The sequence below is a fragment of the Herpailurus yagouaroundi genome, unplaced genomic scaffold (genome assembly GCF_014898765.1).
Source record: "Herpailurus yagouaroundi ecotype Mexico unplaced genomic scaffold, PumYag 142, whole genome shotgun sequence".
Classification (NCBI taxonomy): domain Eukaryota; kingdom Metazoa; phylum Chordata; class Mammalia; order Carnivora; family Felidae; genus Herpailurus; species Herpailurus yagouaroundi.
In genome coordinates this window covers 25,671,980-25,697,253 of record NW_024412397.1, presented here as the reverse complement: position 1 = coordinate 25,697,253, position 25,274 = coordinate 25,671,980, and the positions used below count along the sequence as shown (strand labels likewise).

The 25,274-nt window shown below is 41.2% G+C and overlaps 1 protein-coding gene and 1 long non-coding RNA gene across 6 annotated transcripts in view; one reads left to right on the top strand and one right to left on the bottom strand.

The window, feature by feature from the left end:
- Window positions 1–25,274, bottom strand: part of DYM (dymeclin) — a 360,650-nt gene that overhangs the window by 162,945 nt on the left and 172,431 nt on the right. The gene's annotated exons all lie outside the window — the stretch shown is intronic.
- LOC121032948 (uncharacterized) lies at window positions 22,731–23,606 on the top strand. The gene is made up of 2 exons (XR_005791610.1): window positions 22,731–23,136; window positions 23,219–23,606. It is a non-coding gene; the product is annotated as an uncharacterized LOC121032948 (long non-coding RNA).

Below are 25,274 nucleotides of genomic sequence, written 5' to 3'. Positions count from 1 at the left end.
CCTCAGTCCACACACCTCTGTCTACACTGAGTAATCTGAGGTATAAACACTACGAATGTAATGGAAAGACTGGGTTCACAAACAAATAGCTAAAAAACAGCATATTTAGCACATTTTATGACCATCAGGCTCACTTCTAAAGTCATTATATTTTACAAACTCCCTCTTGACAAAAAGGCACGGAAGGATTTATAATCATTGTAAAATCCTCCTGAATGATCTGAGTTCTGAGTCTTGATTCTTCAAGATACATGCCACAAGTATTAGATCAGTGAAGTTAGATAATCTGGAGCCATGAAAAAAGGCCAATTCTGCTGAGACTGATTAAATATTTATGTCACATCCTTTCTATAGCAGAGCAGGAAAAAATACACACAAGATAAAGTGCTCTATAATCAGAAGAGTTGGAAATCTATTAAGGTCATTAAAAATCAGGACAAGTCTTCATATATAGAAGTTATGCTAATAACTCATCATCGGGAGACCATCTCGGAGTCATTCTTTGGCTGTGGTCATGGATGTACGCTGAAACACCCACACTCCCCCACCCTTTCATCCACATGGGTGTGGTGACACACCCTAAACCCACGTCTGTGAGCTGGCAGCAAGGATTATGGGTGCCGTCTGTTACAGGAATGTGGTAATCATTAGATTGAAGCTCCCTGGCGTAGGTGGGCGGAGATGAAAAGTCTGGTGTTGGGCTCACTAGCTCGAGGCTCTCATCAGCCTAACTGCAGTACTAGCCTGAGTGCCACAGTAACTCAAGGACACACCACACCAGGACACCGTCTCCTGGGGGAAAGGACAGGCCACACCTTCTCTTGCCCCTAGGTCTTTGCGCCTGCCGCCAACGATGTGGAGATGCTCGGTCCATCTCCTTCTCCTTCTGGCAACCCCCGCCTCCTCCATTCTTCACGTGCGACTCTGCCGACGCTCTCCCTGATTGTTGCAGGCACATCTAGTCCACCCCCTCTAGGTTCTGATTGTGCCTTGTGTTTCCTGCCAGTGTACGACAAAAATACATTTATAACTGTCTTTATATCTCTCTCCCCTCTCAACCATAACCTCTCTGAGGGAAGATTCTGAATTGTTAGTTTTCTTTCCCTAGCACCCAGCACATGCCTGGTATTAAGAAAGCACGATATTTATTCAGTCACTAGAGAAAAACTGACGAAAATTAATGTCCCATATCGAATGATCCACAAGTTACCTTGTTTGGGGAAGTTTTTATGCATTTATGCTACACTGACAATCACACTTCAGGCTGGGCTGGGAGAGTCATAACCATAAATGTAAAATTACATCCTTCCTTAGGAGTGAGCAAAGGCCTATAAATCATTGGGAATAGGAACTTACACAGTAATTTTTCTCTAAGGCCTTAATTGCTAACTTTTTAAATTCCTAAACGAAATTCATGATCTGTCCACTTTTTCAGAAGTGCAAAAGAGTCAATCGTCGTAATCACCTCTACCCTCCGACCAAACAAAAACTTACTTTGTTTCCATGGAATAGAGAAAACAGAGAGCATGATTAACCTCAGAGCTGGCCGTCGGGCAATAGCTTGGAAGACCTTATTAGCTACCACTTTATTCATTATAAAATTACACTTTTTTGGAGCAAAATGAGCAACGGTCTGTCAACCTTGAGAACTAGATGCCTTAGAAAGGCTTCATATCTTTTTTAAGACAAAAGGTGTAACTGTTGGATACAGGAAATGGGCAAGATGGGATAAAAGAAATCAAGAAAGAAAAGGCAGGAAAAGTTTACTGTAAAAAAAAAACAACCCACAAAACCCCAAAACAACAGACCAAAATGTGTTTCTGGTGACCATTCAGAGAAGGAGAGAACAGGGTACAAATACAAAGAAGACTTATTTCATGTGGAAGGGACACCAGGGCTTATTATTTATCTAGCATCTGAATCAACAATTCACTCTCTCTTCTCATCTCTATTTGATAACTAATCTATAAGAAAAGTCATCAATGTCATCCATCAAGCAGTTTATAATCTAGCTGAAGATTCAAGATATGAGCATACTAAAAATTAAAGGACAAAAAACCACCTAAGACACATCACAATTCCATGTATTTCCTAAGTGGCAAAACGATAAATCTAGGGCAATGAGAAGTGTAAGAAGAGGAACAGAAGAGAGTACTATGAACTATAAAGGATTAAGGATGAGGAGACAAATATTAGTAGGCATTATGCGTTGAATTGTATCATGCCAAAAGATGTGGGAGCCTGACCCCCAGTACTTTAGGGTGTCATCTTACTCAGAAATGGGGTTGTCAGACATGCTTAGCTAAGCTGAGGTTATTCTGGAGCAGGGTGGGCACCTGGTCCAATATGGCTGGTGTCCTTTTAAGAAGAAACAGAAACACACGGGGAGAAGATGGCCACGTGACAAAGGAGGCAGACACTGGAGCACCTAGAAGCCAGGGAGGGCCCAGGACTGCGAGCAGACACCAGAAGCTAGGCGAGGCAAGGAAGGATCCTTCCCTACACGTTTCAGGGGAAGCACGGCCCTCCTGCCATCCTGATCTCGGACGTCTACCTTCCACAACTGTGAGACAATCAATCTGTGTTGTTTTAAGCTCCCGGTTTGTGGTAATTTGCTACAGCAGCCGCAGGAAACTAACACAGTGGGAAAGATGGTCACCACAACCCCTTCCCTGCAGGCTGAGGGGAGTGGAGCAGGTGACAAGGAGACACTGGGTTAACAGCTGAGGTGAGGACGGCAGCGGCGGGTGGGCCCTTCGGCCCGCTTCAATGTCGTCATCACTTAAAATGGAGGACTCAAAACAGGAAGAAAACTGAAAGCTCATCTAGCTGCCCTCAGGCATTTCCTGCTACCAGAACACTGACCGAGGCGTTGCTCTCTCGACACACTCCTGTGTTCAGCTTCCGAAGACTGGGCTTCACCTGCTCTCTTTTTCTCCCCCCTCTGGAAAGCACACAGGCAAGCGGGACCATTAAAAGGATGTTTCAGGGTTAACTGTGAATCCACTCTGAATTACAGTACAAAAGACACAATTACCTCACCATCAGAAACCAACTACCTGAAGGAGGGCTTCTCCTGACCGACCAGCCGATTAAAGAAGTTCTGCGGTCCCTTCACCTCACCCAGCCTTCACTTTCACTCATCTCAAATCCCCCAGTACATGGGTTTACTTGCCTCCCACCTGTGTCCCTACTCAACAGCCCCCCAAAGGTCTAGCCTACAGGGAAGAGGAGGAGGAGGAGAGTCAATTAATTACAGCACAGCATAATATGAAAAATGCCATGAATGGGAGGTGGTGGGTGGGGTGAATGGCAGTGGGGAGGGGGAGACCCAAACCCCAGTGGGGAGACAGGACAAATGGATCTCAGAGGATGTGACACCTACACTAAGACCTGAAAGACGAACAGGAGGAATAAACAGATGGCCTCTGACCTGGTGGTAGAGAACATGAAGAACAGCATTAGAACCGAGCAGAAGCGGAAGCAGGCTTTTCGAGAAGGTTCCTCCAAACTCCTACCTTCAAATTCAAGCCACAGATTTTAGGTCTTCTTCATGTCTCCTTAAAATACTTCAGTATTTTCCAAGAACATGTAATGTAACTTAGAACAATATAAACAAAGGAACAAAGGGCCCTAATCCTTTCTAAAATGGCCGGAATTACACTTGAGGTATGTCAAAATCTGCTGCACAAATTCTATCCTCCAGAAAAGAGAGCAATTTTTCCTTCACACTTCAATTGTGTATAGGTGCTGACTTATTCTAAATCCCAGGGATGCTGGCTGCTTTCAGGGTAATTCTTCACTTCAAAAATGCTTTGATGCTTCTAATCTATCACTTCAACGTTAAATTGATTTATAAAGGTAAAAATGTGGCTTTAATAATTTGCAGTTGTGGCTTCTGTGTTTCAGATGGTAATCATCTCAAGACAGACCACCACCAGAGCAGAAATCTGGAGGAGAATGGGAGGGGGAAGGGACAGGATGCTCGCGTCTCCTTCAGCTTAGGAGGCTGAAGCTCAGAGGTACAAGCGAAGAGGGGAATGTTCCACAATGCCCCCGTACACGTGGTGATTAGGTCAACTTCTCAAAAAAGGGGGCATGGGGTTCAAATGTTTGACAATTTTCTTGTTTTTTTAATTAAATTTCTCTTTACCAATTATTAATTCTTACAGGTTGGAAGTAAGAATGACATGGTTGGTGAGAGATGTATCTCCATAAATTCCTTAAAAAAAAAAAAAAATCAACTGTTAGCATGATGCCAAATACAAAGGAGAAAGGATGATCTTTTTGACACATTTTGCTGGAATAATTACATATCTGAGTTCAAAAAAAATGAACATTAATTCATACTTCGTGCCATATACAAAAATTAACTCAAAATGAATTACAGACTTAATGGTAACATCCGAAACCATAACACTTCTAGAAGAAAACATAGGAGAAAATTTTTGTAGCCCTGGGTTAGACAGAAGAGACCTTACTTAAGTAGATACCAGAAGCGTAATTTGTAAAAGAAAAAACTGATGAACTGAACTTCATCAACAACAATAAATAAAATCCCTAGCCTTTAAAGATGTTGTTAAGAGAACAGACAAGTTGCTAACTGGTAAATATGTCTTTATAAAATACACACCTGTAAAAGGACTTGCATTCAAAATAGATAAAAGAATTCTCATGTAGGGGGATGGGTGGACTGGCTGATGGGGATTAAAGAGTACACTTGTCCTGCGGCGCCTGGGTGGCTCAGTCGGTTAAGTGTCCGACTCTGAGTTTCAGCTCAGGTCATGATCTCACAGCTTCGTGTGTTCGAGCCCCTTAGCAGACTGCGCAGGCAACGTGAAGCCTGCTTGGGATTCTCTCTCTCCAGCTCTCACTGCCCCTCCCCCACTCATGCTGTCTCTGTCTCTCTCAAAATAAATAAATAAACTTAAAAAAAAAAAAGGGTACACTTGTCTTGGTGAGCACTGAGCTATCTGTGGAATTGCTGAATCCCTATCCTGTACACCTGAAATTAATATAACATGTTAACTATACTGGAATTAAAATTACAAACTTAATTTAAATAAATAAAACACCCCCCCCCCAAAAAGAAAAAGAAACAAAAAAGAACTCTCAAAAGTGTCAACAGAAGAAACCCAAACAACCCGATATAAAAAGGGCAAAAAGTGTGAAGAGGTATTTCATGGATGGCAAAAAGAGCACAGGAAAATATGCTCAACATGATTAGTCACTAGGGAAATGCAAATTAAAAGTTTAAGGAGCTACAATTACATATCAGTTAGGATGACTTTTACAAAAGGACAATACTAATTGTTGATGAGGCCCTGGAGTAACTGGAACTTTCCTACATTGCCAGTAGGAATGCAAAATGGTACAGTCACTTTGGAAAAGAGTTTGGCAGTTTCTCATAAACTTAACCATGCACATACCATTAAGCCCAAAACACCATTCCTAGGCATTTATCCAGCAGAAATGAAAACTTACATTGACACAAAATTCTCTATACAAATATTTACAGCAGCTTCATCATAACTGCCTCAAAAAGAAAACAGCCCAAATGTCCTTCAATTGATAATGGGATAGACTGTGGTATCCTTACAGTGGCATACTACTCAGTAATAAAACAGAACCAGGGGCACCTGGGAGGCTCAGTCGGTGAAGCGTCCAACTTCGGCTCAGGTCATGATCTCCCGGTTCACGAGTTGGAGCCCCGTGTCAGGCTCTGTGCTGGTTGCTCAGAGCCTGGAGCCTGCCTCAGATTCTGTGTTTCCCTCTCTCTCTGCCTCTCCCCTGCTCAAACTCTGTCTCTCTCTCTCAAAAATAAAAATCATTAAAAAAATAAATAAAACAGGAACCATACAACAACACGCATAAGCCTCCAGATTCAAAAGACTGCATACCGTACGATTTCGTATCTATGACAATCTGGAAGAGAAAGAACTACAGGAACAGAACGGGGCTCAGGTGGCTGGAAGGGTGTGACTACAGAGCTACATAGGGAATCTTCAGGGAGAGGAACCTTTTCCTTATCATGATTGTGGGGGCAGATACACGACCCTGTGTGTCTGTCAATTCAAAGAACTGTACGCTAAAAAGGGGAGATTTTCTGTGTATAATAGAACATATTATTTAACTGTCTTAAAGAAATAATAACAACAATCACCTATGATGAAACATTAGCCTGTGCTAGTCAAATATACCAACTGCATTCAAGGAAAGAAGAAAATTAGGTTCTAGATTCCAAGCTCAGCTCTATAACACCCTGATCAAACAGACCATGCATTTCAGTAAAAATGTTTAATACTAAGCCCTTTATTATCTCTGTACACTTTTAAAGTTTATTCCACGCCATCATCAAAAGTTTCTTTCTATTCTCAAAACAGTACTACTATGAGACATCTGGGAACACAACCAAGTGTTTCCTGCTATGACAGAAACTTAACATCTCACCAAAAATGAACTCTACTGAAGTTAGACAGGTGACAGAGAAAAGCTTAACCACACCCTAAGTACTACAACAATGGCTCTTTCCACATCAATCTGCGTATTGGCCCAAAACAAACAAAAGACGTATTAGAGAAGAATTATTTCTAGAGGTCTTAATGGAAGTCAGAGGAAATAGTCAATGAAACACTAAATATTTAATTCAAAACACTCAGTATACTTGGTTGGTAGCCTAAGACATATGCCTTATAATTAATAAAACAGACTTTCTCCATAAGAATCTACATTCTATCTGTTCATAGATAAAAATCTACAGAAGGCAGAGACCAAGAGAGAATAAATAATAGAACCAAGTAGAAAAACTCAATCTATATGTAGAAATAAATAAAAGAAGACAGGAAGTGTTTCTACATTACAAATATATAAGAAAATGCACAGCATTTAGATAATCAAATGGACCCATTATTTATTGTTTTTTAAAAACGACTTCACTAATGTTTATTCTACTGTACAATGTCCATCTTTCAGATGGATATAATACCTTAGAATAATGCACCACCTTTTGAGAAGTCTGAAAAACCTTAAGATCAACCTCATTATTCCATCACTTAAAGAAGTGTCTTCTAATTTTCCCAAGCTATTTACACATGTCGGTAAAGACGTACACACGTATTTAAAGTACTGGTGCCCTTTCTTCACATGCATCTGATGTGGAAGTGTAGTATGTAAAACAGATAACTAGCAGAGGAAAGCTACTCTGGGAGGAGTAGGGGCCCTGGGAGCCCTGGCTGCTCACGTTGCCATTACCAAGGATGACAAGAGGTCTACGGGAGAACCACACACAAAGCACAAGGCCAGAATCCCACCATCTTGGATGCTGAGAGGGACCTTACTTAATTTTTCATCAGCCTCTTCTGTGGCGCCTTCAAAACTGTGCAGCCTGTGTTAAATGGCCTCAGTCATGTTAGTCCTTTCCCCGGTGAGAGCTACACTGTTCCATGTTCACATTTCCATACTGAAACGTATGAATCACCTATGCTCCCCTCCTGGTTATTAGCATTCACATGCCCTCCGTGGTACAACAGAGCAGGGCGTGGCGGACCTCTTTGTGTCTGGTTCCTCTAAACCAAGTGTCCTCGCTAATGACACACACAGCCCCTCAAATGCCTCACACTGTATTAGCACACCTAGAGCTGAAAGATTGCTAGAAAAACCTTACTCAAAGTCTACAGACTACAGCACTAACCAGTCTGCCTTGAAGAGAGCCACCTTCACCAAAAATTGATAGTGCCTGTATCTGATCTTATTTCCGCTAACACGAAAAGAAAGGCTGCAGACCAGAAAACCTCAGAAGCAAACATTCACTGATATAAAAACTTCTTCTATAGTAACAGGCAGTTCTATATTCTTTCCAAAATTCTTCCTCCTTGCCGGCCCATTGATGTATTTTAGTCACACGTGTGATTTTGCTTTCCCCTGTACTTTACCTGTTGAAATGTTATTCACCCTTTTAAGGTCTCAGTTAAATGCCGTGTACTTCATGAAGTATTCCATTTTATACTAGGTTAGAATTACTCCCGCCTTTCTTCTATGTACCTAACAGCACTTTATAAAACTTCTCACTTGCTGTCTCATATTATAGTTGGCCATGTAGAAATTCTACTGAATTGAAACTGAATTTCTTATTCCTATACTGTATTTTCACATTTCCTTTCAGGAGAAAAGATACTTAGATGCTATAGGAATGAAGGACCTATATTATGCAAAAATGGATGGGCTGGTTATATACTGTGTTTCTAGTTGGAATTCAAGACAATACCCAAAAATGTACTTTTAAGAAAACAGCTGGATTAAAAAAACATCCACCGTAGCTTTACAAAATTGCTTATCTTACTCCAAGTGTCACATGAGTAGCAACATTTTTATTCATTCCAAAAATATTTACTAAAACCCACTCTGTAAAAACACTGCACCAGGCACACAAGAATAGAAAGATAAGCCAAGGCTAGATGCTCTTCGAGTCAAGCTACACTTATTCAAGAATTTCTCTTCCATCTGCTCCTAAGGGCCTTTAACTTGCCAGAAAGCCCTGTCGTCCCACTCCCATGGCCTGGTAGCTGTGCTCCTGAAATCCTCTCTAGTTTCTTGTTTTCCAGGGATTAGAAAAATGCACTTGGGAAGAGACGGGGTGCTCCCTGCCCTCCAGTGACCCACTCCTCTCCTGACAGACTCTCAGCGAGCACGCGCTGCCACTTCTACTGCTGCGAAGTGGGGTCACACGACTAAGTTCTGGCTTTGCCAGCTGTAAGTATTTCGTGGCGGTTCTGGGAACCTTTCTTAAGAGTCACCTGGTGCCTTGTCTTGCTTTTTGCTCTTTGTCTCCTCTTCTTATCCTGTGGCTTGAACTCAGATGCTGACTGGGACCATAACAACAAAGATCAGATCCTAGGGGTGGTGGAGGTACACTGAAAGGAATTTACCCAAAGATGTCCATGCCCTAATCCCTGGAATCAGTAATTGTTACAAGTCAAGAGGGGACTGGCAGATGTAACTAAGATTACAGATCTCAAAATAGGGAGATAATCCTGAACTATCCAGATGTGCACAATCTAATCATATGAGCCCTTTAAAGCACAGAACTCTCTCTGGCTAGAGTCAGAAAGGTGTGGGAAAAGGATAAATCAGAGTGATTCGAAGCATGAAAATCATCTAATGTGCCACTGGCTTTTAAGATGTAGGAACCCATGGGCAAGGACCAGAGAGAGGCTTCTAGAAGCAAAGGGAAGGCCCCAGCTGAGTGCCAGAAAGGTATAAAGAACCTCAAAGAACTGAATTTTCCCAACAACAGGGAACCTCAAAGGAGATTCTTCCCGGAGCCTTCTGGTAATATCTCTGCAGGCCAAAAACTGGGTTTCAGCCTTGTGAAGCCTGGAGCAGACCCCAGCTGAGCCATGTCAGAGTCAGACTTCTGATCCACAGAACTATGGGATAATACATTTGTGTTAGTTTAGGCACGTGAGTTGATGGTCATTTGTTTTAGCAGCTAAAGGAAACTAATACTTACTGGAGCAGAACCTTCAACAGACCTTGAAGGCGTGCTCTGGACTTCTACTGGGAGAAAAATAAAATTCTTCTTTAAACTAGTAGGATTGTCAGTTTTTTCAGTTACTCACAGCTGAACCTAAATCTGACTGATACACTTGATGAAATCCTTTCAACACAGCACAGTATCATTACCAACATGTAAAGAACAGCAGAGGCAAGTAAAATATTAGTTCCCCCAATTTTAAGAAAGTCTTTTAAAAATGGCTCAAGTTTGCATCACTGCCAGTGTCCAGACCAGTCAGGGTTAGGAATTACTTACTGGCTACAATAAGGTCAGTATACATCAGCAAAATAGGTACAAATGGTTTGGCAGGAAAGAAAAACACAATTTTAAGTAAGTGCTACATGTCACTGTGAACGAAAAAAAATAGTTATCTTAAAAAAGCCTAAAATTTTCCAAATATATAGAAATAATCCATTTCATAATGGCAATATAAAGACATAATACTATCAAATCCTCAAGAAAAAAATCCTTTTTTCTTCATAAGGAATAAAAGACTTCTGCAAACAAAATTTGCTTAAGCTATTCAATCTTCATTTTAACACGAAACACTTGACTTCCAGACATGTAAGGTATAATAACACGTGTGTCCAATATTCGATAATTTAGTTAAACATTTTGTTTTGTTCTAGAATGTTTTATTCACCTTTCAGGTGTCACTTTTGGATAATCTAAAAATTAAAATCACTATCAGAAAGCACTTCTAGTTCTCCCTTTAAGTGAGGGTGGTCCGTGAAATATCTGTTAACACGTAAATGAAAATACACAGCTACTCTCAGTCATGTTATTTGTATTTCAGAACTGCTTCCATTTGATCAAGTATGCCCTACTTTAAGAAAATATGTGGAAAAAAGAAATTGCTTTCTAAACGATAAGACTCAGGAATGGAAACAGAAATGAATTCTAAGAGCTAATTAACAATGAATAAGAAATAAAAATTTTAAAAAAAGCAATGACATAAGTAGGTGGGGAAACGTGAATTGACTACCCCAAAGGGCAACTACTAAGGGCCAAACTTGAAGAACTCCCTGCCACTGAGGCAGTGGGTGAACACAGCTATAAACCCATGTACACCCAGTAGGGTCAGATCAGTCCAATCAGGTCTTCTCTTTGTGAATATCACTTAGCAAGGTGAACAGAGGAATGGTCAGCCCTTTGACTTTGCTCTGCCCAGGAAGACTCAGACGAGATCAGGTGCATTCAGGGTGGTGTAGCTGTAGACCCCCCCCCAGGAAGACTCCGAAACAATTTTCCCTGCTACCTAATGAAACACAAGACACACCTGAGATTTGGGACCAGTAGCAAGGGATTTGCCTCCTTGAAGAGAATTCTCCTGTGGCGGCTCACTCAAGATATCCTCATCCTAAATTTTATCAAGCTAATTATCCAGAAGAGTCTTCTGCTTGTAACCCCAGGGATCACTCTGGAGGATAGTACCAAAAGGTACTTAAAGGTACTTAAAGGTACATAAGCTACAAACAGGTACAAAAAGGTACTTAAAGGTACAAAAGGTACATAAGCTACAAACAAATGCTTATGAGGGATTTTGAGGCTCATGAATAATGAACAGTAATGGTCATTCAGAACCAAGTCTACCATTTTTTCCCCATGCTCTATATTTGGAGAAAAGGAGTGTTGGCTAATACTTAAGTATGCTGAACACTGTTCTAAATGGTTTTCAGGGGCGCCTGGGTGGCGCAGTCGGTTAAGCGTCCGACTTCAGCCAGGTCACGATCTCGCGGTCTGTGAGTTCGAGCCCCGCGTCAGGCTCTGGGCTGATGGCTCAGAGCCTGGAGCCTGTTTCCGATTCTGTGTCTCCCTCTCTCTCTGCCCCTCCCCCGTTCATGCTCTGTCTCTCTCTGTCCCAAAAATAAATAAACGTTGAAAAAAAAATTAAAAAAAAAATAAATGGTTTTCATATTTTTACTGACTCCTCACAATAACCCTACAGAATAGGAACTATTATTATCCACATTTTATTTAACTTGCCCAAGGTCACACAGCTAGCTAGAGGCAGAGGTGGGTCTCACTCCAGTGTATACTTACCACGGACTTTCACATACTGACTCTCATGCATGCATAAGAATTTTCTTTCCAGAGCTGTAGGTGTTAATAATGTGCAAACAACTTAAATGTCCAAATACATGACATGTATTTTATTGGATAAATCAAATGATATTATAAAACTCTCCCAACACAGGTGAGGCGAACATACACAAAAGCGCTTACAAAACTATGTATGCTATAGTCTGTCTTTTGGAAAACATGTACATGTATATGAATAAAAAATGATCTGGAGTGTTATATACTAAGGCATTACTCTAAGGATTATTCACAAGTGGGAACTATGGCTGTCTTCAGACTTGTCTATATTCTTGTAATGAGTCTGTGTTGCTTTTGGTTTTTAACTGTACTATTTTTGCATAATCATCTATTGTGCAAATATTATTTATGTGCCAGGCATTGTTATAGGCACTTGAGAGACTTTCGTGAGTACAAGGATCCCCGTTTCTCTGGTGCTTATGTAGTAAGAGAAGAGAAACACAGGGCAGTGAAAAGTCTTGCTCTGCAGACTCCATTTTAATCAGTTTATTATGTATCCTTCCACATTTTTCCCGAGTAAATAAGAACAAACACAAATACATATTATTTATCCCACTTACAATAATCACATTCTCCACATTATTGTTTTGTGCCTGGCTTTCTTCACATATCTCAGAGAGCCTTCTATCAGCACCTTTACTCTTTCGTGTAGCTACCCATTGTCTACTGTATCAGTGTATTATATTTATTTAAATAAGCCTCTATTGATGGGTCCTTGAGGTGCTTCTAACCTTTTGCTAATATATAAAAAATACTGCCAAAATAAATTAGTACATTGGCATTTTGCACAGATACGGGCATGACTGTTGGGTCAAGGAATAATGTATTTGGAATTTAGATAGAAACTGCCACCCTGTTCTTCAAAGGAGTTGTACCAATGTATACTCCCACGGGCAAAGTTTGAGAGTGTCTGTTTGTATATAACTACCCAAGCAGCCTTTTCTGATCTGAAAGGTAAATATGTAATCTCAGGTAAGTTTTAAATTGCACTTTTCTCATTAAATGGAGCATTTTTAAATCTATTTAAGGGCTATATGATTCCCTCTGGAGTAACTTTAAAAATCCTAAATTTTGTGAATGTGTGATCTTTAGGCAAATTGGTTATACCTTTAGGGTGTCTAGAAGCAGCTATGGGCCTGGCTTGAATTCACTTAGGTATTATTTTTCCTCTTTTGAGAAAGTGTCAGGAAAGTGAACAGGCAGGATTAGGCTATGAGGATAATGACTGTGTCTTATTAGTTCCTCTAAGCCTAGCACAGGGCCTGGTACACCCTAGGTGTCCAATTTGCTAAGGAAAAAAAAAAAGAAAAGAAAAAGAAAAGAAGAGAAGAGAAGAGAGAAAAGAAAAGAAAAGAAAAGAAAAGAAAAGAAAAGAAAAGAAAAGAAAAGAAGGAAAAAAAAAAGGCACCAAGAAAATGTTTTCTTTGGAAGTTTATAGCACAACAGCACCACCAAGGGGAGCTTTAGCTAAAGCATCCCCCCCCCCAACCCCTCACATCAAATTTCCAGATCTCTAAGCCACAGCAAACACATGATAGAATTGCAGACAGTATGACTGCTGCATAAATGCTACTTCCAAACTGTCTCTGAGTTCCACCCTCCAGATATAATGTTCCCCTTTAACCTCCCTTTACAGAACTTCTGCGGCTGCCATTGTCAGTCACACTGCCACAGGATAACACAGCTCTACATTTTCTCAGCCCAAAGGTAAGATCAGGCCAATATCAACCGCTCAGTGACTAGATCAAGTGCAGTAACATGAGCATTCAGAGGACAGGAACTCTGCCCACTTGTTCTAAGTAGAGAAGACACTGTTGCTAGAAAGTGGGCACTTCCTTCTCAACACATGAAACTGAATACAGGCAGAAGTCAGGGGAGAGAACTTCTACGTCAAATGTAGATTAAACAAACAAACAAAATACAAAGATGGCATCTGAATGGATTCAGCTGAATTTTCTATTTTGAAAAGAAATCCAGACATTTATCTTAAGCCTAGAATTGAAGAATGGAAGTAGTCATTCATTTTCGCAGCTACACTGGGAATAATTTCTAACAGTCCTGTGACAGGCAGTGTCCAAAGATGGCTACAAAGGAACCAAGACCCCCAGTGTTTATGTCCTTCCGTGGTCCCCTCATTTTGAATCTGGGCTGGTCCTGTGACCTGCTTTTGACAGATAAAATGTGGTAAGAGTGATGTTCTGGGATAGATGAGCTAGGTCCGTTTCTGTCACTCTTGGGACCCGCCCCCCTTTTTTAAATTTATAGTCGACATAAATATTCCGTTAGTTCCAGAGGTACAACACAGTGCTTTGATCTCTATGTCACGGTTCGTCTTGGGCACTTGTGAGAAGACCAAGCTTCATGGACAGGCATGGAAAAGAATGAGATGTTCTAGTCCACATTTCAACAGCCCTCCCAGCTAACAGCTGACATCGACCACCAGTCACAAGACTGGACCACACTAGACATCAAACCCAGATGCTGTCTGACTCCAAGCACGTAAGAGACTTCAAGCGAGTATCACTCAGCTAAGCAATCAATCCACAGCACTGCGAGAGATAATTAGTAACCAGTGTTTTAAGCAACTAAGTTTTGGGGTGGATTTGTTACACAGGAATAAATAACCAGAACTATTTTATAGCCACACCCAGGCAAGGGGAGCAACAAACTTATAGGACAATTTAGCACAGTAACATTCCCAGTTTACGACTTTTAAAGACAGAGACCATGCGCTCTTACAGGGAATAAACATGATTTATGTATTCTGTGTTATCCCCCTTCCCTTCCAACCCCTTGATAACTATGTTCTCGATAAATATTTATTAAATGGAAGCATGAATAATACAAACATAGCTAACTATTGATTATATTGATGGAAGGAAGTAAGGGTATAATTAATTCAGAAATGGTAGATATTTAAAAGTATATACAATGAACTCTGCAATACAGACATATACAGATGCACTATCTCTACCCCATCCTCTGAAAGGGCATTAAAATAATGGCTTTCAACTTATCTCAGGGCCCCTTTAGACTTCTAAAAAATTACTGAAGACCCCAAAAAACTTTTTGTATGCGGATTATACATATAAACATTAACTACAATGAAAATAAAAATGAGAAAAATAAAAATTCATTTAAATATAATAACACATTACACGTTAATGTAAACAAAAAATAACCCCTTTTGAAAACAAGATGTCTGAAGAGTAACTTTATTTTCTATTTCTGAAAAATCCTTTTACTGTCTGGTGTAACAGAAAACAGATCCTCACTCCTACTTCTTAAGTCAATCCTGTTTTAGTTGAAGCATATTAAAATGTAGCTTCCTAATAAATGTACTTAGAGAAGAGAGGACCATTTTGGGGCGTGTGGGTGGCTTAGTTGGTTAAGTGTCCAACTTTGGCTCAGGTCATGATCTCACGGTTTGTGAATTTGAGCCCCACGTCAGGCTCTGTGCTAACAGCTCGGAGCCTGGAGCCTGCTTCGGATTCTGTGTCTCCCTCTCTCTGCCCCTCCCCCGCTCACACTTTGTCTCTATCTCAAAAATAAAGAAAAACATTAAAAAAAATTTTTTTTAAAGGGAGGACCATTTTAATGCCCTTTCCAGAAGATTGTAGATATTCTACTTTGACACTACAATAAAATTCAAATGGCAGTTTCTTAAAAGATTAAAGTATGGAATCGGAAGCAATAATGAAAATTTTTTTGAGTCTTTTGCATTAAGATCCATTGGTCTATTTTGTACTTTCAATGAATCTTTTTACCGATGCTTAATTTTGTAACTGCATGCTTTGGTCATTTGAAAAATATCGGTTTGCTGAGTCATACAGATCTTCCAAATGTTGATACATTTCATCACACAATAGCCCAAATTCCCAAACTTACCATCATCTTCGATCGCATCACGAAAGTCTTTAATTATTGGGAAGCTGTTGAACTCACGGTGCCAACAGGAGTTTTTACAATTCTAATTTTTGCTTCTAAGTTCCAATTTTATGGTTGGCAACCAACACTAGCGGCTGTTTTCTTTGAAGTGATGGGCTCATTTTATTCATCTCTGCAAAAATGTCTGCCAAGTCTAAATAATCAGATTGTCACTCATTCTTTAACAGAGAAGTGGTATCGCATCAAAAAAGTGGCTAGTTTAGTTCACAGCTCAATCCTCCGTGTGCCTTCCACAAGACTGCGGCTCAGTACGTAGAAGTGCTCGCATGAGCCGGTTTCATCACACACGGTGTTTCAAAGACATGTATCCAGAGGTCAAAATGTATTGCAACTAATCATTTTTACTGGCTCATCAAGGACATTCTGAAGTAAAAGTGGCTGTCCCCCACCCCTCACTCCAAGTGTGTGGTTGTAGAAAACACAGTGAGTACTAGGACAACCCAGCACCGCTGCCTTGACTTATTTTTTACCCCAATTTGCTTTTGTAATTTTGGTTCAAAGGACAGCACAGAGGAAAGGCCAAATGACATTCAAAAAGCAGCTCCCACTGCAGGGAACCCATGCGGTCTGTGGGCCGCACTTTGGGAACCTTTACACTGGTGTGATCCCAAAACTCTACACAGTGGACACCACTCACTCACAACACAGAGTCTGACGGTAATGTGGTTGACACCTGTCTGTCCTTCCCAGTACTTATCAACGTCAGGTCTACCACAAAGAGAAGAACCAACACTTCTGGGCTCAGGTCACACCTGGATTCCAATCTCAGCTCCGCCACGCTGGGCAGGAGGAAAGGTACGTCGCATCCATCTCTGACGATGGGCAGTATCTGACACGTGGCAGACATATAGAAAATACTTGATAAATGAGGACATGACCTCTAAGTACCTACTGTTGTTCTAAAACAATTTAAATATTGTGAAGAAAACATTATTAGAAGCAGTTACTCTCATTTCTCAGAAGGTATGTTTAGAATCCCAGCGACTGAGTGATTCTAAATGGGAAATTTACAATGACGTGAAGGTCTGAAGGTCTTTTATCATCTTATCCGTTAAGGTACCATTATTACGCCCACATCAGGGAGTAAATACAGAGCTGTGTACATTTCTGAACCCAGGACTGAGATCACGAAAGTTTATTAAGTAAACAATGTATAATATTGTAATATATATTAATGTGTAATATTCTATGATCTTCATGTTTGACTAATAAAGGTTAAGAAAACAGGCACATTTTAGATGGGAAAAAAGCACTAGTAGCAATGTCATATCCGGTTCCTACAGAGGTTTGTCTTAGGTCTGTGGTCCTCAAACCCAGAAAACCCCTCAGATCTTTTTCAAACAGGGTTCCTGAAAAAGTGTAATTTTGTCATCAATTAACTCCTCTCCCACGTGTTTAGAAAGGTTTTGGCTACGTGCCATCCTTGGGGAAAATGGCCACTCACCCTGTTCTCCACAGGGAGGCTCGCTCATGGGACCCCAAATGACAAAGCGCGCTAGGGGATGCAAGGTGTCTGAGACCCCACAATTCCCCCTCAAATCTCAGTCAGCAACTACTAAACGGCTGTCAATGGTTTTTTTTTAAAAAACGTGCTTAAAAAGGTTGAAAACAACTTGCCCAAGGCAGGATATAGTATTAAATGTCTCGTACGCCAATTATTCACATGTTTTTGGTTTCAAACTTCATTTTTAAGAAGCACTTGGCAGTGGAATATGGTACAGTATGGTGGATGGAGGACAGATGAAGGTTTCAATCCCAACATTGTCACTGTCTGGCAACGGGACCTTAGATAAATTACTCCTCTGAGATTTCGTTTCTTCACTGTAAACCGGAAAGAGCGACGCCCGTATCATCAGATAACACAAATAGCACTGCAGAGGGCCCAGTGTGTAGCGTATGGCAGATACGGGCTGTACAAAAACCCCAAGACAGTAGTCCATATGGCACGCTGTTGCTACCTCACCTATTGCCAGTGGATTTTAGCTTTATTTTAATCCAACTAAAGCGTAAGAATTTCACTGAGCCACCAGGAGCACGACATAGTGCTGTCTGTCCTCTAACCAGGAAGATTTTTCCCTCTGAGAAGTACATGGTGGCCATTCCAAGTGTTTTACATATCATAACTCACTTATTCCTCCCAATAGCACTGGGAGGAATATCCCCACTTGTAAATGAGGAAACTGAGGCATAGGAGGCAAATGAACAATGGTGACTGCTCTGAGTACTGGTGAATGTCTGCAACAGGGAGTGCCTTCCTACCTTTCCAGCAGCTACCATTTCTCATCTCCATTTTCCCTCCACACCCCACCCCCCCGTCCCCGCCACCTCCCCACCGGAAGCGGTCTCTCCTCCCTTGCATGGCCCCGTTTGGGCTCCATCTGATTCTGCATGCACGGACACTGGCCACGCGAGTCATTTTCAATCACTGAGCCTTCTGTATACTCCTATTTCTCCTGTTACCACCACCCTTGTCTATCGTGGCTGGAAAAGGTGCTTTTTACAAAGTCTGTGAAGTGTATGCAATTCATCAAAAGAAAAATGCTTTCTAAGTCACTTTATTTCTCTTACCTGACCTTAGCATTTTATAACATATCAGGTATCACAGTTATGTTAAAAAAAAAAAAAAGAAGAAGAAGAAAAGAGAGAGAGAGAATACATGCACATAAATGCATGCCTTTTTTCTCTCTTTTGTTCTGGGAAGAACACGAGGCAAGGAGCTGGGAGACGTGCTTTCTACGTCGGCCTCTGTAGCAACGTCCACTTGGACTAGTCACATAACAAATCTAGGTCTCAATATTTCCAGGTGTAAAATGTGCAAACTAGTCTCAGATGCTCTTTAAAGGTCCTTCCAAACCTAAAATTTCGTAATTTGTGTTTAAAGCCAAGATATTCTTGCTTATGTCAAAGCCACTCAGAAACAAGGCTTTAAGGGTTGTGCCAATGACACTGACACGTGAATGGGAAATCCATTATAACACAAAACAAAGCCGAGACTAGTGAGGCCATTCAATCCTTTCTTACTTTTTCTAAGATACATAAATCCAACACATTAGCAAGTGACACATGAAACCCAGAGTAGCATCGACTAGCTACCTTAATGACACAATGACAGGTTTTTCCAATTGGCAACAGAAACCCGTAACTCAGTAAAGACTGCAGGGACACAATTTCCCATGGGTCTCTCGAGTTTTTGCACATCTTGAAAGCAGAGGCAGTGATGGTCTCATGCTCTGGACTATCTTTCCATGGGCGTCTGCAGAGTGAACAGACACGGAAGGTGAAGAGGGCGTCTCCCTCTAGAGTAGAGGGCAGTTTGTTTGCTATCAAATACATTAAAGAGGCCTCCATGCAAAGACTGGGCAGGTTGCTTGAATCCTATAGTAAAAGATCGGAGTTTTCTAAGCTCAGGGTTCCTCTTCTGTAATGCAGCCCACGGCGTGTACAGATGCCCACTGTTTTGTGTCATGCTCTGGACACATGAGGGACCACACACAAAAAATGATATTCTGGCTCCTCCCACTGGTGTGGTTAAGAGACTGTCCTTTGTCTCTGACCCAAGAATACTGAGTCTCTACCGAGACCCACGAAACTGTGGAAGCTAATTTGTCAGCTTGAAAGTTGAGTAAAAATCTCAGATCCTTTATAGTAGACAGGAATAGGAGCTTAATAATCCATGGCTAAAGGACAAAGTGTGAACCCTCTCCATTACCTCTACAATATGACTAGAACATTCTATAAAGTTCCATGCACGTTATTTTAAGGTTTAATGTCCCGTGTGACAATTCTGCTTAGAAAAATCTGTACTTATAAGAGGTAAAAATTCAGGTAAGTGTGTGTCATGCTACTTTAAAAGTTGGTATTTTGAGTGGGCGAGCAATCTAAACTAAAATTAAACCAATTGTGAAGTTTTCACATGTCCCATCAAATCTACGCAGATACACTTACTGTTAAATACTAGCAGTCTCTGAATGGTTAGAAATTTTCTATTGAAAACACAGGTTTTCCACTGGGGGCTAAGTACTCTCAATGTAACTTAAGAAAGGGCTAAACTAAAAAGCAAACCATGTCTGATTTTCCCGCAAAATTTAGTTACCTTCAAAGTACCATTAACTGTAGGAAGTGCAGGAAGCCAGATTTTATGGCAAAATATTTTTCCTTCCTTTCTTGGTTGTTATGCCAAGATCAGACAAGGATCGGCAAAGTCCAAAGCAACTGGGAAGCTGAAAGTACTGTATTGCCTAGGCGTCAGGCAAAAACAAGTCAATTCTCTCCTCTAAAATAAACCATGTAAATTTAACAGAAGTATTTAAACTGCAAAACCACTGCTCAGACCTTCTACCAATCTAAAATAAGACATATTATTTAAAACTATATTCAATGACGTTTTCATTTGGTGAAATATTTGGGATATATGGGCAGTTTGATGGTCCTTTGGGCAAGGAAATCAGAATCCAGGAGTATTAACAGGGAGCAAGAAATTTTTTTGTAGGGATGTTATCTAGATTTATTTTTAGATTAAAATTATTTCAAAAATGTCACAAAACTGTTAAGAGAAAAGAGACAGCTGCTAAAGACTTTGCAAGCCATTAATGACTCTCACAACACTTGCACGAGGCATACATACGTCATCAGAAAACACATCTTACCAGGATTTCAGAAACGGAGTTGAACTTTGTTATAATCCTTAATGTCACAGAATTCCTTCCCTAAAGAAATACTTTCCTGAATACAGTGATATCAGGTAACGATACAGATTGCAACGGAATTATTAGAGATTTAAAAAATAAAACCAACATGAGTATAACACTGAATTTCTACATACAAGGAATGGCCTTCATCTGAAATTAAAATGTGAAATATCTAAAATTAAAGAGAATTTCAGTAGTAGCAGGTCTACAGCAAAAGCCTAATAAGTACTTACTGAATTAAAAATAAATTCTGATGTCAAGGATTAAGTGGAATACATAAAAATATTAGAATTGTAGGCTGAATGATACACAGTTCTTGTCCTCATTCCGAAGGTCATCTTGCAGGATAATATCCACACACCATGTACAGCAGGGCCTCGACACATCCATACCTTTCTCAACTAGCAAGTTTAAGAACAAAAGAAAAGACCTTCCAGTCTTTGCAACTGTAATTCTAGGTACTTAGCTATATTATCGGGAGAAAGTCGAAATGAGGGGGGAATGGAATGATCAATTAGAGCTTGGTCACCTTCCATGGCAGAGAACCATCTGTTCAAGAAAACCTCCATAGCTTGGATATGTGAATTACCCTCAGAAATAATGCTTTGCCCCTCCCTCCCTCCCTCCCTCCCTCCCTCTCTCTCTCTCTCTCTCTCTCTCTCTCTCTCTCTCTCTGCCAGTGCAGTGGAATGAACCCGGGCTTTTAATCTGGACACACTTACCAGCCGTGTAGCATCAATACCCTAAACTAAGCCTCCACACTTTTACTAGTCTTAAATGCAACAAAAAGGAAACTAGCTGAGAGATACTGAAGGCGATAGGTGTAAATTTATCATAGAATGGCCCTTATTTTAAAAATAAGACAGTATTGCTGAAATACCGTAACCAAGAGAAATAACCAGATGTATCACTATATATGAGTATATTTGAGTATTTTATGTTGCATAATATACATTCATCCCAACGTCAGACCGTTTTGCTTCTTAATATTTTCTTGTAGGCTTTCAGTTCAATGTATTGCTTGGCTCAGAAAAAAAAAAAAATGAAAACTTAATTCATTGGGGACAGAAGTGAGGAAACCTGATGTGGTAAGTTAATACCAGATAGTATTATTAAAAGCAAACTGTCTATCTTTGATTCCATGAACCATCCTGAATGACCTAGTTTTGTCCAAAATACAGGAGCTAACCACTCAGAGTTAAACAACCAACCTGGTTTATGCAGTCTTCAGAAAAATGCTGGATGACTACAATGTCTATTGTTACATATGCAGAGCAGAACAAGGAAGCTTACATAACTGCCAGTCTGGGGCTGGTTAGACAGAGAGAAGGAGAATGTGCAAGAGTCTACATTCATTACCGCTGGCTGTTAACGGTAAGAAAAGGTAAGAGCAAAAATCAGGGGTCGAAGCATTTTTAAATTCTTAGATTACTGATTAGATTTTACCAAAAAAACCTCCTTTGTACTACTATTAAATAGTTGTAATTAGGAGCGCCTAGGTGGTTCGGTTGGTGAAACATCCAACTTGGTCTCATGTCATAATCTGACAGTTCATGGGTTCAAGTCCTGTATTGGGCTCTGTGCTGACGGCTCAGGGCCTGGAGCCTGCTTCGGATTCTGTGTCTCCCTCTCTCTCTGCCCCTCCCCTGCTCGTGCTCTGTCTCTTTCTCAAAAGAGCAGCACTTTCAACAATAGCCAAATTATGGAAAGAGCCTAAATGTCCATCAACTGACGAATGGATAAAGAAATTGTGGTTTATATACACAATGGAATACTACTTGGCAATGAGAAAGAATGAAATCTGGCCTTTTGTAGCGACGTGGATGGAACTGGAGAGTGTTATGCTAAGTGAAATAAGTCAGGCAGAGAAAGAGAGATACCATATGTTTTCACTCTTATGTGGATCCTGAGAAACTTAACAGAAGACCATGGGGGAGGGGAAGGGGGAAAAAAGTTACAGAAAGGGAAGGAGGCAAAACGTAAGAGGCTCTTAAAAACTGAGAATAAACTGAGGGTTGATGGGGGGTGGGAGGGAGGGGAAAGTGGGTGACGGGCATGGAGAAGGGCACCCGTTGGGATGAGCACTGGGTGTTGTCTGGAAACCAATTTGACAATAAATTTCATATTAAAAAATAAATAAATAAAACTTCACTTATTAATTCTAAAAAAAGTAGATAAACATTAAAAAAATAGTTGTAAATAAAAATCTAACCTACGTTTCATATTATTTTATTGTCAAGAGGTTTGGAAGACCAGAAAGCTTCCAACAAAACTCTGCACTGTCATCAACTTCCCTGGCTCCAAGCAGCAGCAGGTATGTGCAAAATGCAGCTAGAGACAAATCAATTTACATAAAGTTTCACAAAGACGGCTGCCAGAACCAAGCTTAAAATGTCAGACGTCAGTCCACCTCCCAAGAATCGGTCAGTAAGTACTTATTAAAAGTCTACAGTGTGCTTCATGAGAGCGACTCTCTGTAAACTAATGCAAAGAAATATAGCACAAGTCTTTTATTTCCAGTAATTACTACTCTGCTTAGGCAACAAGACTTGCAACCTCAGGTCAGGCCCATGTGTCACAAGTACCTATAATAGTCAGCTCAAGAAGACGCTCCAGTTCTCTCTCTCCCACACCCGCCTCTGGGAGAAGCCACATTTTCCAACAGGTAACCTTCTCCTTTTCTGGCCCATTGGCCCTGCTCCTGGCCTGGTAAGTAGCTACTGGGCCAGAAACTGATGGTGACCTGGGACTTCTACAAAGCAATGAATAGGGCCAGCTGGGTTCTTCCTCATTGTAATCTGAACAGGGAAACACGAATTGACTGTGTTAGCAGCAGCTAGGTCTAAAGTAAAAAGACCCAAGAGCTATAGGGGGTGGGGGGAGGAGCGGGGGGAGGCAGGCCGGGAGGTCTGCCCATTGCAGGAGCAAGGTAAAATGCAACAGAGGGGTAGGAAGCTGGTGGAAAAGGCTCTGCAGAAGGAAGAGGTGATAAAAAGTGAAAAAGCCTCAACTTTTTTCCAGGGCTAGACACAGAAGTGCAGCTGTGAAAGAGCAAGGAACTGCAATGATTCAGCGAAGTCAGAGCAGCAGGCACCTGCCAATATATCACAGGTCGTAACAGAAGACAGAGGGCAAATGGCAGGACCCCGATTATTTCCCGTAAGGCAAAGTTCCTCAGCCTCGGCACCACTGACATTCTGGGCGGGACAATTCTTTGTTGTACTGTGTATTATAGGATATTTAGCAATATCGCTGGCCTCTACCCACTAGATGTCAGTAGCAACCTCCTCCCCAGTTGCAACAACCAAAAAAAAAAAAAAACCAAATAAGACAAACAAACAAAAAAAAAAAACCCCACAAAAACAATGAAAAAAAAAAACCTTATTCCAGACACTGCCAAAATCACCCAAAGCTGAGAGCCACCGCTTAGAGGAAGTTGAACCGTAACCTCCTGGCAAAGGGAAGCTACTGACTAACTTGAAGCCTAAGGAGCGGTGTGTTGAGATACGCCTTCAAACGGAAGCAGCAGAGCCAAAGCCTATGAGCAGGGCAGGTGAGGAGGCAAAGGATCAGGCAGGCTAATGACACCGTGTGGGTTCAAGATGGTGAACCTGTGAACCAAGGCAGTACTGGCGGAGACAGGACATGGGGCAGGAATGTGAGCTTCAACGGCAGAGTAAGACAGAACTCCAGGGCCCAAATGGATATAGCGTTTAAAGAAAAGGGAGAGGGGCGCCTGGGTGGCGCAGTCGGTTAAGCGTCCGACTTCAGCCAGGTCACGATCTCGCGGTCCGGGAGTTCGAGCCCCGCGTCGGGCTCTGGGCTGATGGCTCAGAGCCTGGAGCCTGTTTCCGATTCTGTGTCTCCCTCTCTCTCTGCCCCTCCCCCGTTCATGCTCTGTCTCTCTCTGTCCCAAAAATAAACGTTGAAAAAAAAAAATTAAAAAAAAAAAAAGAAAAGGGAGAAATGATGGAGCATTACTTGGCAACTAAGGCGGTTAGGGTGAGGGCGATTACCTGGTACAGGGAATTTACAAGGAAGAGCGGGTTTGAAAGAGCGGGAGTTCAGCTCCAACTGAGCTTAAGGTGAGCTTTTATTAAGTTTTAAACTTAATAAAAGTTTGAGGTGAGCGTGGGATACATCCAGCGAGTGACGTTACTAGAGTAAGTGTTCGGCCAGTCAACACTTATATAGAGTGCATGTTATGTGCCAGGCCTTTTGCAAATATGAACTCACTTAACCCTCACCACATCCCCTGAAATAACAACTACTGTCACCCATCTTACAATGGGGAAGCTGTTACATAGAGAAGTTAAGTAACTTCTCCACGGTTCCAGAACTAGTACGTTTCAGAGCAGGGATCCCAAACTCAGAGTCTATGCTCTCACCCACTATACTGTACTGCCTGCTCAGAAAAAATGGAGCGATCAGAACCGTGAATTTGGATGGTTTTCCGTACACAAGTGCATGGTAGGTGAAGTCACAGGCATGTCTGTGAACTCCTAGGGACAATGAGCAAAGAGAGAAGAAAAAATAATGTAGCATGAAATACTGGAGAAAAGTATGTATTAAGCCAAAGGTGAAGGCAAAGCCAGAGGAAGGAGCCAGTGGGGGGTGGGAGCAAGTTGGGAAGGTCTTAAGGGCAGGAAGTAACTAATGATGCCTTTGTAACCCACAATTCCCTGCATATATTCTATTCTTTTCTGGGTCTATAATCTACTCTTTATAAATGTTTTTTAAGTGTTTATTTTTGAGAGAGAGTGCACATATGCACAAGCAGGGGAGGGGCAGAGAGAGAAGGAGAGAGAGAATCCCAAGCAGGCTGCACTGCCAGCACAAGCCCGACACAGGGCTCAAACTCAAATCATGAGATCACGGCCTGAGCCCAAATCAAAGATGCTTAACCGACCAAGCCACTCAGGTGCCCCCCTCTTTATAAATGTTTTTAATTGAGTGGTCATGATCATGTCATAATCTCACGGTTC